Source organism: Eurosta solidaginis, chromosome 2, assembly GCF_040869045.1.
Source record: "Eurosta solidaginis isolate ZX-2024a chromosome 2, ASM4086904v1, whole genome shotgun sequence".
NCBI classification, from domain to species: domain Eukaryota; kingdom Metazoa; phylum Arthropoda; class Insecta; order Diptera; family Tephritidae; genus Eurosta; species Eurosta solidaginis.
Window position 1 is genome coordinate 212,187,722 of NC_090320.1, and position 22,591 is coordinate 212,210,312.

The following is a 22,591-nucleotide window of genomic DNA, read 5'->3' on the forward strand; positions in this document are numbered from 1 at the left end:
CATTACATACTCAGTTGAGAGCTATGGTGACAACATAAGGGAAAATAACCATGTAGAAAAATGAACCAAGGGAAACCCTGGAATGTGTTTGTATGACATGTGTATCAAATGAAAGGCATTAAAGAGTATTTTATGAGGGAGTGGGCCATAGTTCTATAGGTGGACGCCATTTAGGGATATAGCCATAAAGGTGGATCAGGGTTGACTCTAGAATGCGTTTGTACGATATGGGTATCAAATGAAAGGTGTTAATGAGCATTTTAAAAGGGAGTAATCCTTAGTTCCATAGGTGGACGCCGGTCGAGATATCGCCATAAAGGTGGACCAGGGGTGACCCTAGAATTTGTTTGCACAATATGGGTATCAAACGAAAGGTGTTAATGAGTATTTTAAAAGGGAGTGGGCCTTAGTTCTATAGGTGGACGCCGTTTCGAGATATCGCCATAAAGGTGGGCCAGGGGTGACTCTAGAATTCGTTTGTGCAATATGGGTATCAAACGAAAGGAGTTAATGAGTATTTTAAGAGGGAGTGGGCCTTAGTTCTATAGGTGGACGCATTTTCGATGTATCGCAATAAAGGTGGACCAGGGGTGACTCTAGACTTTGTTTGTACGATATGGGTATCAAATGAAAGGTGTTAATGAGTATTTTTAAAAGGGAGTGGGCCTTCGTTTTATAGGTGTTCGCCTTTTCAAGATATCGCCATAAAGGTGGACCAGGGGTGACTTTAGAATTTGTTTGTATGATATGGGTATCAAATGAAAGGTGTTAATGATTATTTTAAAAGGGCGTGGGGCTTAGTTCTATAGGTGGACCCCTTTTCGAGATATCGCCATAAAGATGGACCAGGTGTGACTCTAGAATTCGTTTGTGCAATATGGGTATCAAACGAAAGGAGTTAATGAGTATTTTAAGAGGGAGTGGGCCTTAGTTCTATGGGTGGCGCCTTTTCGAGATATCGCCATAAAGATGGACCAGGTGTGACTCTAGAATTCGTTTGTGCAATATGGGTATCAAACGAAAGGAGTTAATGAGTATTTTAAGAGGGAGTTGGCCTTTCTGGACCAGGGGTGAGTCTAGACTTTGTTTGTACGATATGGGTATCAAATGAAAAGTGTTAATGATTATTTTAAAAGGGAGTAATCCTTAGTTCCATAGGTGGACGCCGTTTCGAGATATCGCCACAAAGGTGGGCCAGGGGTGACTCTAGAATTCGTTTGTGCAATATGGGTATCAAACGAAAGGAGTTAATGAGTATTTTAAGAGGGAGTGGGCCTTTCTGGACCAGGGGTGACTCTAGACTTTGTTTGTACGATATGGGTATCAAATGAAAGGTGTTAACAAGTATTTTAAAAGGGAGTGGGCCTTCGTTCTATAGGTGTTCGCCTTTTCGAAATATCGCCATAAAGGTGGACCAGCGGTGACTCTAGAATGAGTTTGTACGATATGGGTATCAATTAAAAGGGAGTGGTGGTAGTTGTATATGTGAAATCGTTTTCCAGATATCGACCAAAATGTGGACCAGGGTGACCCAGAACATCATCTGTTGGATACCGCTAATTTATTTATATATGTAAAACCTGCCAAGATTTTAAGGGTTTTTTATTTCACCCTGCAGAACTTTTTCATTTTCTTCTACTTAATATGGTAGGTGTCACAACGATTTTATAAAGTTTTTTCTAAAGTTACATTTCGCGTCAATAAAACAAGCCAATTACCTTGCCATATTTCATCCCTTTTTTCGTATTTGGTATAGAATTATGTCATTTTTTTCATTTTTCGTAATTTTCGATATCGAAAAAGTGGGCGTGGTCATAGTCGGATTTCGTTCATTTCTCATACCAAGATAAAGTGAGTTCAGATAAGTACGTGAACTGAATTTAGTAAAGATATATCGATTTTTGCTCAAGTTATCGTGTTAAGGGCCATGCGGAAGGACAGACGGACGACTGTGTATAAAAACTGGGCGTGACATCAACAGATTTCGCCCATTTTCACAGAAAACAGTTAACGCCATAAAATCTATGCCCCTACCAAATTTCAAAAGGATTGGTTAATTTTTGTTCGACTTATGGCGTTAAAAGTATCCTAGACAAATTAAATGAAAAAGGGTGGAGCCACGCCCATTTTGAAATTTTCTTTTATTTTTGTATTTTGTTGCACTGGAGTTGAATCTTGAGATAATTTACTTATATACTTTAAAGATATTAAATTTTTTGTTAAAATTTTACTTTAAAAAAAAATTTTTTTTAAAAGTGGGCGTGGTCCTTCTCCGATTTTGCTAATTTTTATTAAGCGTACATATAGTAATAAGAGTAACGTTCCTGCCAAATTTCATCATGATATCTTCAACGACTGCCAAATTACAGCTTGCAAAACTTTTAAATTACCTTCTTTTAAAAGTGGGCGGTGCCACGTCCATTGTCCAAAATTTTACTAATTTTCTATTTTGCGTCATAAGTTCAACTCATCTACCAAGTTTTGTCGCTTTATCGGTCTTTTGTAATGAATTATCGCACTTTTTCGGTTTTTCGAAATTTTCGATATCGAAAAAGTGGGCGTGGTTATAGTCCGATATCGTTCATTTTAAATAGCGATCTGATATGAGTGCTCAAGAACCTACATACCAAATTTCATCAAGATACCTCTAAATTTACTCAAGTTATCGTGTTAACGGACGGACGGACGCACGGACGGACGGACATGGCTCAATCAAATTTTTTTTCGATCCTGATTATTTTGATATATGGAAGTCTATATATATCTCGATTCCTTTATATATGTACAACCAACCGTTATCCAATCAAATTTAAAATACTCTGTGAGCTCTGCTCAACTGAGTATAATAAGAGACCCTTCGGTAAAGAAAATGGAAGAGCAGTTCAAAAGTACTAGGAAATGTATATCAACCCCGCATAGTACCTCCATCTTTGATTGCTTCGCTGGTGTAGCAAGTCCTCCCATTAATGCTAATGCTCCGTTTTGATAAAAATACGGGCGACTGGCCAAGAACCCCGATGAAAGTGCCTTAGCTTTCGAAAATTCTTTTCCCAAAATCTAGATCGTTTCCTGCTTACCTAGGATATTGTAGCTGCGACATGAGTTACTATCTTCCCGTTCCGTGCGTGGCTCATTAATCCCACTTTTTCATTGTCCTGTAGTATTACGTGGTATTCACCTCACTTCAAACACGCTTAATGTTACCAATATACTTACAAAGAAACTTGTATATCTAATTGACCAAGGTAACACCATAAGTTTATTCGCATTTGCCAAGTCGCCCAATATATTAATGCGTCATACCAAACTGCTCAAACGGAAATCATATTGACAATATGTAGGTCAATATAATAATTTGCTGTTAAACCATTCCTCACTATTGAGTCATGCACCTTTAGTATGTAAATATTAATGCAAGTATGTATATATGTATAGGTTAAGAAGTTTTGTATAAATAGGAATGAATTTTATCAATAAATGAATTATTCTGATGTCAGCGCTGAACATTCGCGCATAACCAAAATCATTTGTATTTTATTCTAAATAGAAGTTATTACATGGTGATCCTGCCAGTCTAGATCAATATTTGGCAAAACTGCTAAAGATCTAGCTGGTCAGAAGAACCTGTCAGCTCGCGATAATAAACAAAGCAGGATTCGCCTATAACTTATTACATGGCGATCCTGCCATCTCCTTCCAAACTAGATAAAACTTGGCAAAACTGCTAAACAATCTAGTTGGAGGAAGATCCTGCCATCTCCGTAAACTTATTAGAATTATCACCAGTTTAAATTATAGCCAGATATTACATGGACAGCTTGGTCGAGAAATAGCAAAACTGCTGAAGACCATGCTGGAGGAAATAAACCAAGCAGGATTCCCCTTCGATCCTGCCAGCTCAGACAACAAACAGAAAATAAATGATATTGGAATAGTTACAAATGGAGCCCTTCGTTCGGATTTTTTGGCAAATATCACAGTGAAGGAGAATCGTCAGAGGACAAATTAATTACTACCATAAAAAGATCAACATTATTAATACACGCCAAAGATTAAGTAAAGAAGTAAACTAAACATGGACATTGGCAACCAATAATTCAAGTGGAATATAGAAGAAGAAGATATTAGATGGCATGCATAGAAGACACCACAAAGGAGAATTTCGATGGCAATTAATAACGTTAAATATGTTTAAAAATTTAGAATAAATTTAGCGGCCCTGGGACGCCTACCCATTAGCAAAAATGTTATTTTTGCTTAGGATTTTTTTATAAATATGGTAGGATGAACAAATTGCTTTTTACAAAAAGTTTGATGTCAACTTTGAAAATGACACAAACTAAACCTAAAAGTAAGGAAAAAGATTGAAGCGTAGAAAAAATAATAATAACAGAAAATTTAATTTTAAACAATACTTTGTAAAATAAATTCAAAGAAAAACTTTTTTAAGAAAATCAAAAATTTTATAAACAAATTTTATACAATAGCTTCTATAATGTTAATTAAATAAGGAAAAATAAATCAACAAAATGGCATAAAAATTAATTTTTAAAATATTTGTAAATTGGAAAAAAACTACATTTCTAAAATTTAAAGAAAAATTTTAATTATGTTGTAAAATTAATTAAACAAAAGAAAATAAAAGTGTACTTAACTATCAATTTGAAAAATAAAATTAGAAAATTTTTTTTAAGGAAAAATTTTAAATAACTAAATTAGAAATGAAAAAATACCAAAGTGAAACAAAAATTACAATTTTAGAAATAAATTGTTAAAATAGCTATTAATTAAATAAGGTAAATTTATTAAAAATTAATGAAGGTCAAGAGTAAAATGGAATATTTGAATAAAGATTAAAATTAAAGCTTAAATTAGGAAATTTCTTTTTCCCCAAGGAATCAGCAATAAATTTTTATTTTCTCTTGAATTTCCTCTTTCAATCGAAATGTTTTGATGGACAAAAATAGCCCAAGGCATAATGATAGCGATAGCTGGCTATGAATTACGCAAAAAAACCTCTGAAGAGGAAAAAGTTGACAACAAATTGATCAAATATGAGCCACAAGCCCAAGTGGACACAAAAACCACAGATTTTTGGCTAGATGCTTTAATATGCACGATAGCGCTATTAATCATAGCGATAGCCGCTATACTTAAAAACTATATGAAATTTAAATATAGGCAATTGAATAACGTGTAACAGCGCGTCTAAAATTTTTTTCTCTCTGCCCAAATTTCCAAACTCAAATTTGAGGAAGAGCAATAAACAAGTCAAATAAAAGTAAGCTTCAAATATCTCAATTGACAGTAAACTCAGCTTTATTAGCGCCGCCTAAATTCAACGGCAAATCAAAAATTTGCATAATTTCTATGAATGCTCCTGATATCTTTAAAAACAAAAATAATCAGGAAGCAATTGCAAAAACTCACAGTAGTTCACATGGAAATACCAACCACGAAGGCTACCACGGTAGAAAATTTATACCGAAAAGAATAATTCTTTCAAATTATACTTGAAAAAACAAAACCCCGTGCCAGTGGAGATATGCAAAATACAAAAAATAAAAATAAATAAAAACCAGCCCATAACAACAAGCATGAAGAAAAAGTCACAAAGAGAACATATATATATATATATATATTAAAGCGCTATACAAATTTGCAACAAGAGACTAGTCGCGCTCATTTTCATCTTCGGATAGAAAAATGGTAGCGTAGAAAATTTTCAAGCAACCAGATTTTTGAGGAAGTTATTGACTTAGGACAATATTCGACCAGGCATACAAGAAATGCCGGCAATCCAGGACTTGAAATTTATAAGGAAAAACACAGTTGCCCTGAGGGACAAATTAGTGATTAAGAATAGAATGTTTACTGCAGTAGGCAAATTTAAAAATAATAAAAAGGTACCCAAGTTCTCCAAGATGTAATAAATGCACTAACCCAAGAGGTTGTGCAGGTGACAATACCGGAAAAATAAACATAAATTCTTCATAAAAGTCATAACGATTCCGTCTTAGTGGCCGCCGCAGAAATCGCATAACATATAAGATCAAGGATATTGCTGGAAAACCATGAAAAATATGAAAAGAAAATTCAAAGATACGAAAAATGTTTGCATCCACTGTACCTTCCATTTACCCATTAATAATAACTACAACCAATACATAGCTATCCTGCTCTTCCGTCAACAGCTACAACCCCTCTATTGTCTATGCAGTTAGTTACAAATTTCATATTCAGCAAGTTTAAAAACAACAACAAAAAAAAACTATTAAAAAAAATTGTGCAATAAGAATAATAATGAAAAGGAAAGGAAATATAAACCATTTTTACCTATATTCTTTGTTAGAAATACTATTTCAAATAAATAAGCATAAGTCAAACCGGTTTACTCTAGAAATAGGCCATAAATTTAGGAAAAATATTTGTACTCTAACCCTCGGTAGAACAAGAGATTTGTCTAACTAGGGAAAAGGCCTCTCGTAAGTTAGATAATAAGAAAAACATTTTTTATCTTAACTTATATACATAGAAATATTTTGATAGGAAAATAGCTGTGCACAATTTACTAAATGAGCTATAGAACCAATAAAGAAAGGAACTAATTTAAACCTTCAATAATAACCAAAATAGGTTAATCAAAAATCTTCTAAATAAACAATCAATAAACATTCCACGTTACTCACAATAAGCACCAAACGCAAAAAAAAAAAACAATAAAGAAATGTTAACTCAATATGTAAACACGTGCCGATTTTTAAGTGAGTCGACGCTCTTAAGTGCCGGCTGTGCAAAAAAAAAAATAATAGTAATCACAGTAAATATACGAAAACAAAAAATAACAGCAAAAGTTAGCATATTATGAAGCGGGAGTAAGCATAACGGGCACTGTATGTAAAGCAAATGCAAACGAATAAAAACAAAAAAGAAAACAAAATAAACTCTTAATATCAAGTTACCACTATGAAAAAACTACAACTGAATTCAAAAAAATTTTTTTTTTGTAACACCAAAAAAGTTGACTGGGTCATTCAACGTAAAATGAAACAACACGGCACACTTATCACAGTGACATTAGAGTGACCGTCTATAATTAAGCATAAAATTATATACGCTCACTTAAAAAGCCGATGGTGTAATATTGCGTGGAATTCACCTCATTTCAAACACGCTTAATGTTACCAATATACTTACAAACAAACGCTCATATCTAATTGACATAGGTAACCACCATGAGTTTATTCGCATTTGCCAAGTCGCCCAATATATTAATGCGTCATACCAAACTGCTCAAGCGGGAATCATATTGACAATATGTAGGTCAATATAATAATTTGCTGACAAACCATTCCTCACTATTGAGTCATGCATCTTTAGTATGTAAATATTAATGTAAGTATGTATATATGTATAGGCTAAGTCCTTTTGTATAAATAGGAATGAATTTTTTCAATAAATGAATTATTCTGATGTCAGCGCTGAACATTCGCACACAACCAAAATCATTTGTATTTTATTCTAAATAGAAGTTATTACAGTCCGGTCATCAGGACAGCCGTGTTTTTATAATGGAAGCGATTGCTCCCCTGTGGGACTGCAAGCACTTCTAGCTAGTATTAGCCTCATTTCTAAATACTGTAGAGGGGTATGATCCGACCTCTCACAATTAAACCTGCATCAGACCTCTAACTGTGATAAAGTGAAAAGCGTGTAATATCACTCAAACATTAAAGCAAAAAGTTGTTAAACCCGGATGAAGGCGTATCTCCTATTTATACTGTAAATGCACTCTACCCTGTCCAAAACAGTTTCTCAGCCCATACACTGCACCAATTATTTGCGACCACAGTAACCTTGAAAACTAATTTGAGAAAATATCTACAGTATTCTGCAAAGGAATGAACCCCAATTCCAAAAAACTCTTTATGCCAAACATTGGTCACTCGACTATACACTTAATATTAAGAATAGTCCAAAACCTGATAAATAAGTCGATTTGAAGTTTTAGGCAATTCGCCAATCTAGTAACCAAAAAATTAAGAGCGAGAACAATTTCAGCTTTAATTATGAGAAGTGAAAGAACGAAATACCTCCACTAAGTTGGGATGGGCAAGTGGAGGAGACTTAACCTATTCTATCGTAAAACAGGGACAACTGCTTAAAGTTCCTATTAGCCAACATGTGAAGGTCCCTTCACTTCGCGATTACGCTTATATATACCACGCATTGCTAGGAGAAGTCATCTATAGCCGCTTGGCTATCAGAGTAGATATAAAATTCACCTTTCCCATTCCTCTTCCGGAAGTTATCAGCAGAGATGAAGACGAACCTGGTAAGAAGGAGTAAGAGTGCCCGAAGTCAGAAAGCCCATAGCCCATATCGCGAAGCCGACCCAATGACGGGAACGTGGCCGCTTTTCCGCAATATCTCCTGGATGTACTAAGTTCAGCATGAGATTCAGTTCTAAGGTAGGTATTGTTCTAAGAGCGCCGCTATTACCAACAAGCGCCGTCCATTGGGCTCGCAATGTTCAATTCATTCTACCAGACCAGCACCCTATAGAATAGAATCAGTTTGACTACAATCTTATAGAGCCAGTGTACTACTCTTGACGAGAGTCCCCATCTCTTGCCGATAGATCGCCTAAAACAGTACAATGTAACCGCAGCCTTCCTGGCCCTATCTTCCACGCTGAGTTTTCAGGACAGTTTTTTGTCAAAAATAATTCCTAAATATTTAACCCTATCAGAGAGTACCAACGGTACCTTCCAATGTAGGGAGTTATGAAAGCGGGCATTTTATAAAAAGAGCCAGTTCCGTTTTCCCCACATTATTCAGCCACCTAGCCACAGTGTCCAAGTAGTCTTGCAGGACATCGCCCAGGGTACACAGAAATTTGCCCCTGAGAATAGCCAGGTCACCTGCATAGGCAACTAATCGAAAGTCATTGGCTTCCAGCTCCACAAGAAGCTCGTTGACTACCAAAACACATATCAAATAAGATAGGCACCTAGAGAAAACTCTTTGTGTTCTAGACTCCTCTACTTGCTTTACAATCGAATGCCTTTATAACAGGCATACTGCGAAGCCGGCAGTAACCCCCAAGAAATCCTTTCCCGTAGGTACAGATCAATCAATCGCTCCAACGTTTTAAGAGAAAACGACGAGAGGCTGAAATCCTTAGGTGATACATGTGAGCTTCTACCAGCCTTTGGAATGAAGATAGCCTTGACAGTATTCCAATACTTCCGAATAAAGGAGCTGTGACAAGGTCCCATGTCCTTCTGAGAGTATCAACCCGCCGGACATTGGAAATTTTTTTTAAAGGTTCCTGACATGGCATATATATGCTCACCAAATACATGGTCATCATCGGAGAAAAAGTTCTCATCTGTGTGCAGTTAAATGCATAAATTGCGCAAAAAGCTGTTTGTATTGATCAATGTCGCAATCAATTTTCTTGTTGATTTTAAATCATGCAACAAAGTTGGTAGGCAGAAAACTTTTGAATCAATCAAATTTTTCCTTTTGTGTAAAGCTGCGTTTGTTCAGCTTTGAAGGACATTTTGAAAAAAAAAAAGTTATATTTAAATTAAAGAGTAATTTTTTTTTATTTTAAATTTTTTGAAGTCAATTATTCTCATACAACTTAAATTGATTGCAAAATTGATCAATGTAATCTACCGCATAACATGTACCAAATATATGCATACGAAAAACACAACGCCTACGATGTCACGGTCATATCTCTTCTCTATATGTATATATATATATATATATTGGGGCGGGTCGATTTAAAAATCGCTCATTGCTCTATGAAAATCGTATTCTAGGGATCAAAATAAGAAACTTTGCCGAAGGAACCATACATCTAAACGAATTCTGATGTCCCTAGAATATGATATTCACAGAGCAATGAGCGATTTTTTTGCCTCCCCACAAATCGACCCGCCCTAATATATATATAAATATATATATATGATATATAAAAAGAAGTGTACATTTTCATTGTCAGAAGAGAACGGCTCGACAGATTGCCATGAAATTTTTAGGAAAGATACAGGAAGGAGAGGTGATGGTTAGTTGATTTTGAAATCCCAAATCGGTTTAGCCATTCTTGAGTTATGATTTTTTTTTAGAAAAAATTCAAAATTTAAAAAAAAAAAGTTTACATTTCGGTCCGACCTAACGAAGAAAATCGATCCAACCTATAACAAGTTAATTTCATTGTCAGCATACAAATGTTAAACAGATGAACCTGTCCAAATGCAAATGTTTATCAATCACTTTCTTCTGATGGTAACTATTGTTCACGCCTGCCTTTCCAACATATTTTCGTTAAGTTAATAATTTGCATACATACAAACACACACTTCCACTCATCGCACGCATTCATGCTTTTGTTGTACAACGTAACGTCACCGTCTTCGCTTTTGTTTTTCGCTTTTTTTTTATCATTTTGCTATTATCGCATATTCCTCAATGCACTGCACTCCCATTCCCACTGCAGCAACATAATGCACACTCACCTGCACTAATATTAATTTGCCTATATACTCTTCGCACTCATCGCTTATTTTGTCAACATTAAATAGCAGGACTTTTCCATGGAAAATTCCTAAACAAAAAGTCTGCTGCCTAAATTGAATTTTTTCTTAGCATGTAAGATCATTGAATTTGCAATCGTCAAAGAGTTACGACAAAATAAAGCCATATAAAAACCAAATTTCGTTTGCCTATTGATTTTTCATATAAATAGATGTAGAAAACGCTCTACCTTTCTCCAACTATTATTAATTTAAAAAGTGATTTTAAGTGTGTTCAGTGCAAGAAAACATAGTAAAAAAAGATTTTTTCCATAATTCATCATATGCATCAAAATGCCACCAACAATGCTCAAGAGTTGGAACTCCAAATTGTTTGTTTGTGCTCGCTTCCAATGGGCAAACTAAAAATATTGAATATCCAAATGTTTTGGATTGACATTAATAATTTTGAAATACAATGCATTCATTTCATAAAAAAAATTTATAATCTTTCATTTCGTTTTTTGGTTGGTTGCTACGAAGTGCAACGGGGTCCGCTAGTGTATATATAACAAGTAAGGAAGGCTAAGTTCGGGTGTAACCGAACATAACATACTCAGTTGAGAGCTATGGAGACAAAATAAGGAAAATCAATCTGGGGTAACCCTGGAATGTGGTTGTATAACATGTGTATCAAATGAAAGGTATTAAAGAGTATTTTAAGAGAGAATAGGCCATAGTTCTATGGATGAACGCCATTTAGGGATATCGCCATAAAGGTAGACCAGGGCTGACTCTAGAATTTGTTTGTACGATATGGGTATCAAATGAAAGGTGTTACTGAGCATTTTAAGAGGGAGTGGGCCTTAGGTCTATCGGTGGACGCCTTTTCGAGATGTCCCCATTAAGGTGGACCAGGGGTGATTCTATAATGTGTTTGTACGATATGGGTATCAAATGAAAGCTGTTAATGAGTATTTTGAAAAGGAGTGATCCTTAGTTCCATAGGTGGACGCCGTTTCGAGATATCGCCATAAAGGTGGACCAGGGGTGTCTCTAGAATGTGTTTGTACGATATGGGAATCAAATGAAAGGTGTTACTGAGCATTTTAAGAGGGAGTGGGCATTAGGTCTATAGGTGGACGCCTTTTCGAGATATCGCCATTAGGGTGGGCCAGGGGTGACTCTAGAATGTTTGTACGGTATGGGTATCAAACGAAAGGTGTTACTGAGCATTTTAAGAGGGAGTGGGCATGAGGTCTATAGGTGGACGCCTTTTCGAGATATCGTCATTAGGGTGGGCCAGGGGTGACTCTAGAATGTGTTTGTACGATATGTGCATCAAACGAAAGGTGTTACTGAGCATTTTAAGAGGGAGTGGGCATTAGGTCTATAGGTGGACGCCCTTTCGAGATATCGCCATTAGGGTGGGCCAGGGGTGACTCTAGAATGTTTGTACGATATGGGTATCAAACGAAAGGTGTTACTGAGCATTTTAAGAGGGAGTGGGCATTAGGTCTATAGGTGGACGCCTTTTCGAGATATCGCCATTAGGGTGGGCCAGGGGTGACTCTAGAATGTGTTTGTACGATATGGGTATCAAATGAAAGGTGGTAAGGAGTATTTTAAAAGGGAGTAATCCTTAGTTCTATAGGTGGACGCCTTTTCGAGATATCGCCATAAAGGTGGACCAAGGGTGACTCTAGAATGTTTGTACGATATGGGTATCAAACGAAAAGTGTTACTGAGCATTTTAAGAGGGAGTGGGCATTAGGTCTGTAGGTGGACGCCTTTTCGAGATATCGCCATTAGGGTGGGCCAGGGTGACTCTAGAATGTGTTTGTACGATATGGGTATCAAATGAAAGGTGGTAATGAGTATTTTAAAAGGGAGTAATCCTTAGTTCTATAGGTGGACGCCTTTTCGAGATATCGCCATAAAGCTGGACCAAGGGTGACTCTAGAATGTTTGTACGGTATGGGTATCAAACGAAAGGTGTTACTGAGCATTTTAAGAGGGAGTGGGCATTAGGTCTATAGGTGGACGCCTTTTCGAGATATCACCATTAGGGTGGGCCAGGGTGACTCTAGAATGTGTTTGTACGATATGGGTATCAAATGAAAGGTGGTAATGAGTATTTTAAAAGGGAGTAATCCTTAGTTCTATAGGTGGACGCCTTTTCGAGATATCGCCATTAGGGTGGGCCAGGTGTGACTCTAGAATGTTTGTACGATATGGGTATCAAACGAAAGGTGTTACTGAGCATTTTAAGAGGGAGTGGGCATTAGGTCTATAGGTGGACGCCTTTTCGAGATATCGCCATTAGGGTGGGACAGGGGTGACTCTAGAATGTTTGTATGATATGGGTATCAAACGAAAGGTGTTACTGAGCATTTTAAGAGGGAGTGTACATTAGGTCTATAGGTGGACGCCTTTTCGAGATATCGCCATTAGGGTGGGCCAGGGGTGACTCTAGAATGTTTGTACGATATGGGTATCAAACGAAAGGTGTTACTGAGCATTTTAAGAGGGAGTGGACATTAGGTCTATAGGTGGACGCCTTTTCGAGATATCGCCATTAGGGTGGGCCAGGGTGACTCTAGAATGTGTTTGTACGATATGGGTATCAAATGAAAGGTGGTAATGAGTATTTTAAAAGGGAGTAATCCTTAGTTCTATAGGTGGACGCCTTTTCGAAATATTGCCATTAGGGTGGGCCAGGTGTGACTCTAGAATGTTTGTACGATATGGGTATCAAACGAAAGCTGTTACTGAGCATTTTAAGAGGGAGTGGGCATTAGGTCTATAGGTGGACGCCTTTTCGAGATATTGCCATTAGGGTGGGCCAGGGGTGACTCTAGAATGTTTGTACGATATGGGTATCAAACGAAAGGTGTTACTGAGCATTTTAAGAGGGAGTGGGCATTAGGCCTATAGGTGGACGCCTTTTCGAGATATTGCCATTAGGGTGGGCCAGGGGTGACTCTAGAATGTTTGTACGATATGGGTATCAAACGAAAGCTGTTACTGAGCATTTTAAGAGGGAGTGGACACTAGGTCTATAGGTGGACGCCTTTTCGAGATATCGCCATTAGGGTGGGCCAGGGGTTACTCTAGAATGTTTGTACGATATGGGTATCAAACGAAAGGTGTTACTGAGCATTTTAAGAGAGAGGGGGCATTAGTTCTATAGGTGGACGCCTTTTCGAGATATCGCCATTAGGGTGGGACAGGGGTGACTCTGGTATGTTTTTGTACGATATGGATATCAAATTAAAGGTATTAATGAGGGTTTTAAAAGCGAGTGGCCCTTAGATGTATATGTGAAGGCGTTCTCGTGATATCCACCAAAATGTGGACCAGGTGATCCAGAAAATCATCTGTCGGGTACTGCTAATTTATTTATATATGCAATACCACTAACAGTATTCCTGCCAAGATTCCAAGGGCTGTTGATTTCGCCTTGTAGAACTTTTTCATTTTCTTCTACTTAATATGGTAGGTGTCACACCCATTTTACAAAGATTTTTCCAAAGTTATATTTTGCGTCAACAAACCAATCCAGTTACCATGTTTCATCCCTTCTTTCGTATTTGGTATAGAATTATGGCATTTTTTTTCATTTTTCGTAATTTTCGATATCGATAAAGTGGGCGTGGTTATGGTCAGATTTCGCCCATTTTTTATACCAAGAAAAAGTGAGCTCAGGTAAGTACGTGGGCTAAGTTTAGTAAAGATATATCGGATTTTGCTCAAGTTATTGTGTTAATGGCCGAGCGGAAGGACAGACGGTGGACTGTGTATAAAAACTGGGCGTGGCTTCCACCGATTTCGCCCATTTTCACAGAGAACAGTTACCGTCATAGAATCTATGCTCCTACCAAATTTGAGAAGGATTGGTAAATTTTTGTTCGACTTATGGCAATAAAAGTATTCTAGACAAACTAAATGAAAATGGGCGGAGCCACGCCCATTTTGAAATTTTCTTTTATTTTTGTATTTTGTTGCATCATATCATTACTGGAGTTGAATTTTGACTTAATTTACTTATATACAGTAAAGATATTAAATTTTTTGTTAAAATTTGAATTTAAAAAAATTTTTTTTTAAAAAGTGGGCGTGTTCTTAATCCAATTTTGCTAATTTTTATTTAGCACATATAGAGTAATAGTAGTAACGTTCCTGCCAAATTTCACCATGATATCTTCAACGACTGCCAAATTACAGCTTGCAAAACTTTTAAATTACCTACTTGTAAAAGTGGGCGGGGCCAATCCCATTGTCCAAAATCTTACTAATTTTCTATTCTGCGTCATAACGTCAACCCATCTACCAAGTTTCGTCACTTTATCTGTCTTTTGTAATGAGTTATCGCACTTTTTCGGTTTTTCGAAATTTTCGATATCGAAAAAGTGGGCGTGGTTATAGTCCGATATCGTTCATTTTAAATAGCGATCTGAGATGAGTGCTCAGGAACCTACATACCAAATTTCATCAAGATATCTCAAAATTTACTCAAGTTATCGTGTTAACGGACGGACGGACGGACGGACGGACGGACGGACATGGCTCAATCAAATTTTTTTTCGATCCTGATTATTTTGATATATGGAAGTCTATATCTATCTCGATTCCTTTATATATGTACAACCAACCGTTATCCAATCAAACTTAATATACTCTGTGAGCTCTGCTCAACTGAGTATAAAAATGAAATGATGTTCGTTCCTGTCCATGTCCATGTTACGAGGCCAATTTTATTCGTTTTTTTTCATATTATAGGGATCAAATAGGGGAAGGTTTTTAGCAAAAATAATTTTTTTAATTTCTAGGGTTTTTAGATATTGGTCAAAACGTGAACCCGGATAACCCTACGACGTGTTTGTATAATATGGTTAAGAAATGGAAGCTTCTGACGAGTACTTTAATATGGCGTACTTTTCGTACCCCTATGTGACTAGGTTCTCGATATATAGGCCAAAGTGTAGACTCGGGAACTCAAGAATGGGCTTATACAATATGGATATCAAATGAAAGCTGTTGATGAGTTTTTTACCAGAGGGTAATTTTCATACATCTGGGTGACTAGTAGGGCGGGTCGATTTAAAAATCGCTCACTGCTCTGTGAAAATCGTATTCTAGAGATCAATATAAGAAACTTTGCCGAAGGAACCATACCTCTAAAATGAATTCTGATGTCCCCCCCCCCCCCCCCCCTTTGGGTCGAACTTTTGGGTAGGGGCAATTTGTGCTGTGTCTTGTGGTGGCTTAAAAAAAACAACACAAGCAATTTTACGATCTGCAATTGTGTCACAGTGATACCTTTATTTTTTAAAACGGTTGAATAAAAAACCCACACAACTATGTTTACGACATGCAAATGCATCACAGTGATGCCCTGGTTTTAAAAGGGGGTTGTAAAAACGCTAATTTCTAATAATTTTTTTTTTATTTCTTTTCTATTACTAAGTTAAATTCATTTTCTCATTTACATATGTTCTGACTAAATAAATTTCTAAAGAGAAAAATAAACTCCAAAAAGAAAAAAACATAGGCATTTCAAAGTGGGATTTTTCAAAATTTGCCCCTACGACCCAAAGGGGGTGACATTAAAATTCGTTTTAGAAGTATGGTTCCTTCGGCAAAGTTTCTTATTTTGATCCCTAGAATATGATTTTCACAGAGCAGTGGGCGATTTTTTTGCCTCCCCACAAATCGACCCGGCCTAGTGACTAGAGTATCGAGATATTGCCCAAAACGTGCATCAGAATAGCCATAGGATGTGTTTTTATACTATGGGTATCAAAAGGAAGCTGTGTTGATGGGTGGTAATTTTTCTCTGGGTGACGAGCTTCTCGAGATCATTTCATGTGTACAACATTTTTTGAATATATATACGAATTTTTCGATTTGTGTCGTGCTGCTAAGTTGTAAATTTTTTTCGAAGGAGAGTAAACATAAACACCGAGGTTTGTACACTGTTTATGAGAGATGCTTCACATGCACACATACACAAACGTATGTCACATTTCGTTGCTGGCTGAACATTTCTACTGATTTGTATTTGTTATACAAACGACGCTTATGTTCCGTTAATTTGTATGCAGTTCAACTGTGAGCAGTGTTCGGACTTCTACCACTAAAGTGGTAGATCTACCACCTTTTTTCCTGAAATATAAGTTCTAACACTTCTACCACGCAAACTTAAAAATAGGTGGTAGATTTTTATAGAAGTTTTCTGAAGAAACCTTATTTGTTCCACAATTATTCAGAGAAGTTCAGTGAGTTCTTACGAGGGTGCTTAGATAACTTTACGTGAACTTAAGGTTGCGCTAGCATTTTTTTCTTACATCTTACCTCTTACATCATACATCATACATCTTACATCTTACATTATATATCCCCCATATCCCTACCATCCTCCATATACATACCCATACCCACCCCTACCTTACATGTTATATCTTATATCTTTTATCTTACACTTACATCTTACATTCAAAATTCCCCCATACCGTGAGCAAAGATGTTTACACATCAAAAATATTCACATATGATAATAATAATCTCACAAATGTGATTTTTTTTTAATTCAGGCGCATAAACGAATAAAAAATTTAGCGCTATGAATTATTATTCATATCGATTAATCGTCGCCCACTAACCAGAAGCATGAATGTGCAATTTTTCCGATTTTTTGTTATAGGCCTCGTTATATTACCCTTTAGATTCTCTAGGTTCTACTTAAATCTAGAGCTTCCTACGCACATGGAAACCCCAAAAATTTGCAGTGCCATTTTCATGAATGTACAATTCAATCACACAAAATTGAGCCAGAAAAATGAATGTAGCACATTCATGTTTCTGGCTGCCAAAAAGGTAATGATTTTCCTGTTTGTATGATACATTCGTTGATATTGCTAAACAAGTTTTGAAAAAAAGTAAGAACAGCACACATTCGTATGTTCCAATGTTTGGGTATACGTGCCTGAATGTTGGCCACCAACTTGTAACTCACCAAAACTTTTCGAGGTTCACACACAGTTTTATGACGATATTTTTATTTATAATTGTTTTACTCAGGGAGCTATAAAACTGCCCATGCGATTTATGCATATGCTAGTTGAGAGACACAAAAGATGAGCTGTGTAAGGTATTCTTCACAAAAAATTATACCGATGAAGAATTTTTAATAGCTGAATATCCTAAAAAGATAGTTGTTTAATTGAAGGCAGCCCGGTTTATTCGAAGCCGTTGCCCCTTCCCGAATCAAAACTAAAATACTTGAAAAAATTTTTTCAAAAACTGGTTATACCAAAATAATGTAATTCTTTTTAAAAAAATCTTGAGAACAACGCTTTACCCAAATCCAATATTTCAGAAGATTCTGATTCTGATGAGAATAAGAACTAGTTCTATGTTTGCAATAATATCTTAAGTAAAAATACATTAGTTTATATTAAATTTAATTGAATGTGGTACTTTTTCATTCACATACATACTTTCGATAAGTCAAAGCAGCGGAAGTTTTCCCAAGTACTGTGATGCTCCGAATCCCAATCCCCCAACAGAATTGGCCTAGTAGGTATTGGCTTGGCCCTAACATTATTTAAGAATCAATCTGCAGTGATTTTTTACGTGTTTCGAGGTCAAGGCCATACCATGACCACTTGGTCCAATCCTTATAGCGTATTTGGATTCAGCGCATCAAAATGTATAGAAAACATTAGTCGCATTACCTGATCCGATTACTTTTAATTTTTTTGTATAGATGTTGTTAACAGAAAATATATCAGCTTTTTAAATTTTTGTTGTGCCAGAAAAATGAATTTGCTAAATCTCGAAAAATAGAAGGGATGCGAGCAGAGCAATTATCTCAGTTGAATAGTGTGAATATAATATGTAGCTACACTTTTACACTAGAAACTAATTCTTCCAATTTTGAGGGAGCAATAAACTTTGAAACTTGATTTCCCAACATTTTCATTTTGGCACATTCATTCTTCTGGCAAGCGGGCGACGTAATGATTCGCGAAAATGTAGAATCTCACATTCTGAAATGCAGAAGATTGTTCCACCAATTTGTCGTGGATATGTATGCAAAAATTGAGACCGAGCGCTTAAACTATATCAAATTCAACCCGACTAAGTTACGGTCCGAGGAATACATTCACTTACGGGACGCAGTGAATAACGATGGCAATGTGAATGAGATGGGTAAAATGATCATATTACCAGCAACATATACTGGTAGCCCGCGACACATGCATAAATATGCACAGGATGCCATGGCGTATGTTCGCGCTTATGGACGGCCTGATCTGTTTATTACTTTTATATGCAATCCGCAATGGAGTGAAATCAAAGACCATTTGTTTCCTGGCCAATCGCCAATTGATCGACACGATATAACTGCACGTATTTTCAAACTAAACCTAAAATCACCTATGGACTTTATTGTCAAACATAGAGTGTTTGGAGAGCTGCGTTGTTATATGTATCCCATTGAATGGCAAAAGCGGGGATTGCCGCACGCACACATTTTTATTTGGCTGGTTGATAAAATTACACTGGATCAAATTGATAGTGTGATATCAGCTGAAATACCGGATCAAACGATTGATTGTTTGAATTGTTCGAAGTCGTCACAAAAACTATGATATATGGACCTTGCTATGCATTGTATGTGAACTCTCCGTGCATGATTGATGGAAAATGTTCGAAACGATACCCACAACAATTAATTTCGGATACGGTCACAGGTGACGATGGATATCCGGCATAACGTCGTCGATCCACTGATATCAATGGTAAATCAACGATAATTAAGATGGAAAATCAAAACAGCGGGTTAGGGTGTCAGAATATACCCGCGGTAGGTATGCCTGTCGTAAGACGCGACTAAAATACCAGATTCAAGGGGCTGTGTAGCGCAACCCTTCAGGTTGCCAGCGCAATATACAGCTTCTCCAAACCCAGTTGTCAACCTCACCTATCCGCGGCGAATCCTACTTCACTCACAGGCGAGGCTCTGGCGACCCCAAGCTCGTCATGGAACTTGGGGGTGGGGAAGGAGGGATGGCCTGAAGGTTTAATGTGGCCATATAAATCGTTCCCGAGATGGTCGGGCTAGCGCCTTAATGATGCTGTGTTACCGAAGCGTACCGTATCTGTGTCCGGCAAAGGACCATCACATCGATAACACCCCCCAAAGCCTTCTGGGAGCAACCTTATCGCTACAACAACAACAACAGGGGAAATCAAAATGTTGAAGTTGACAATCGTTGGATTATTCCATATTGTCAATTGTTGTCCAAAACATTGAAAGCGCATATTAACGTGAAATACTGTAATTCCGTTAAATCAATTAAATACATTTGCAAATCTATATATATATAAAAGAAAGTGGTGTTAGTTACACTACGCATAACTCAAGAAAGCATGAACCGCTTTGGCTGAAAATTAGTGGAGAGGTAGCTTAGAACCAGGGAACGGACATAAGATATCCCGTTCTGGCTAGGGTCTTGAGATCAAAACGTGGACCTGGGTAATCCTGGGATGTGTTTGTACAATATGGGCATCAAATGGAAGCTGTTTATGAGTACTTTGATATTGGTATTTTTCGTACCCCTGGGTGACTAGGGTCTCGAGATATAGGCCAAAACGTGGACCGGGGCACCCATGGAATGTGTTTATACAATATGGATATCAAATGAAAGCTGTTGATGAGTGCTTTAGTACAGGATAGTTTTCATACACCTGGGAGGTGAGAGTCTCGAGATATAACCCAAAACGTGGACCCGGGTACCCCTAGAATGTATTTATACAATATAGTTATCAAATGAAAGCTGTTGATGAGTGCTATAGTACAGGATAATTTTCATACAACTCGGAGGCTAGGGTCTCGAGATATAGGCAAAAACGTGGATCAGGGTAACACTAGGTTGTGTTTTTACATTATGGGTATCAAATTGAATCTGTTGATGAGTGCATTAGTACAGGGTAGTTTTCATACCTATTGGTGACTAGGGTCTCGAGATATAGACGCAAACGTGGACCCGGATACACCTAGAATGTGTTTTTACATTATGGGTATCAAATTGAAGCTGTTGATGTGTGCTTTAGTACAGAGTAAGTTTTACACCGCTGGGTGACTAGGGTCTCGATATATAGGCCAAAACGTGAACCCAGATACCCCTAGAATGTGTGTATATTATGGATATCAAATGAAAGGTGCTGCTGAAAGCTTTAAAGTAATTTTCGTTGTGATATTCCGAAATAAAGACATGAATTAATAATACCCACATACCTATTTACATACGTCCTATTCGATTTGCCTGAAATTTGGTATATAAATTTGCCTATATTAGTATTTACGATGCTTTTTTCCGGGAAGTATCAGAGAGACGGACTGGGACTGGGATTAGGATTGGACTGGGACTGATACTGAGACTGAGACTCGTAGTGGGACTGGAACTGATACTCGGAATGTAACTGGAACAAAATACATACCACCCTCTGGGACTGGTATTAAGATATGAAGAAGAATGAGAAAAACTTGAAAGAAGAGAAAAGAGAAGGAGAAGTAGACTGAGAAAGAGATAGAATGAGACGAAGATGGAGATAGATGAAGCGAAAAATAGAGAGGAAGGAGTGAATACAAAGATTAGGAAAAAGTGTAGAGGGACGAGGGCAGAGTTAGACGGAAAAAGCTTATTTAAATGTATGCAGATAGACCAAATTAAGGCAGAACAACGTCTGCCGTGTCTGTTAGTATGTAAATAAAGGAAGCGATATGGCTGTATTCGGTGCAGTCAAATAATGAAAACGACGTAATTAAAAAATATCAAATGGAGCGTTATATAAGCAGTAACGAAACGATATGGCGAATTTTTTCATTCCCAATACACGAAAGACATCCAACAGTCGTCCATTTAGCGGTTCACCTGGAAAATGGCAAACGCGTTTATTCTACTCCTAAAAATGCAGCAACAAGTGCACCGTCTACAACATTGACTGCCTTTATTCATTTATGTCAATCGGACGATTTTGCAAAAACATTGCTATATGCAGAAGTGTCACAATATTTCACATGGGATAAATCCAGGAAAACATTTCAAAGGTGAAAACAAGGAAAACCAGTTCAAGGTCATCCTAATGGGGTCTCAACAGATGCCCAAGGGCGAATTTATGCAATTCATCCAAATAATGCTGATGTTTTTACTTGCGATTGTTGTTAATTAATGTTCGTGGCCCAACATCATTCCAAGCTTTAAGAACAATTAATGGTGAATTGTGCGCTACATATCGTGAAGCATGTCAACAATTAAATTTGATGGAGGATGATAAGCATTGGGAAGATACGCTTGCCGTTTCAGCTGTAATAGCCAGTCCACATCAAATAGGAACATTATTTTCGATAATAATTGCAATGTGTTCCCCATCTAATCCATTGGAATTATGGAATAATTTCAAAGGTTATATGGCAGATGATATTTCAAACCAAATGCGTCGAAATACTGCAAATTATGAGTTGGAATTCACAATGGAAATTTACAATGAAGCATTGATAAGGATTGGCGACATTTGTTTGTCGATATCAGTACAATTGGGCATGCCAGCATTTTTACATCAAATTTCAACATCAAAACATTTGTAACATCAAATTTAACGAAATTGAATGACCAAAAGCAACATGTTTATGATACAATCATGAATAATGTTAGCCATGGAACCGGTGGATTGTTTTTCTTGGATGCTCCTGGGGGAACAAGCAAGACCGTTTTGATTTCGTTGATATTAGCAACAATTCGATCAGATAATAACGTTGCATTGGCACTCGCTTCTTCCGGAATTGCGGCTACATTACTGGAAGGCGGTCGCACAGCACATTCTGCATTAAAGTTGCTTTTGAATATGCAGGTACATGAAACACCAACATGTAATATTTCGAAAACATCTGGAATGACAAAAGTTCTTAAAGTATGTAACCTCTTCGTATGGGACAAGTGTACTATGGCACACAAGAAATCATTGGAAGCACTTGATAGAACTTTGAAAGA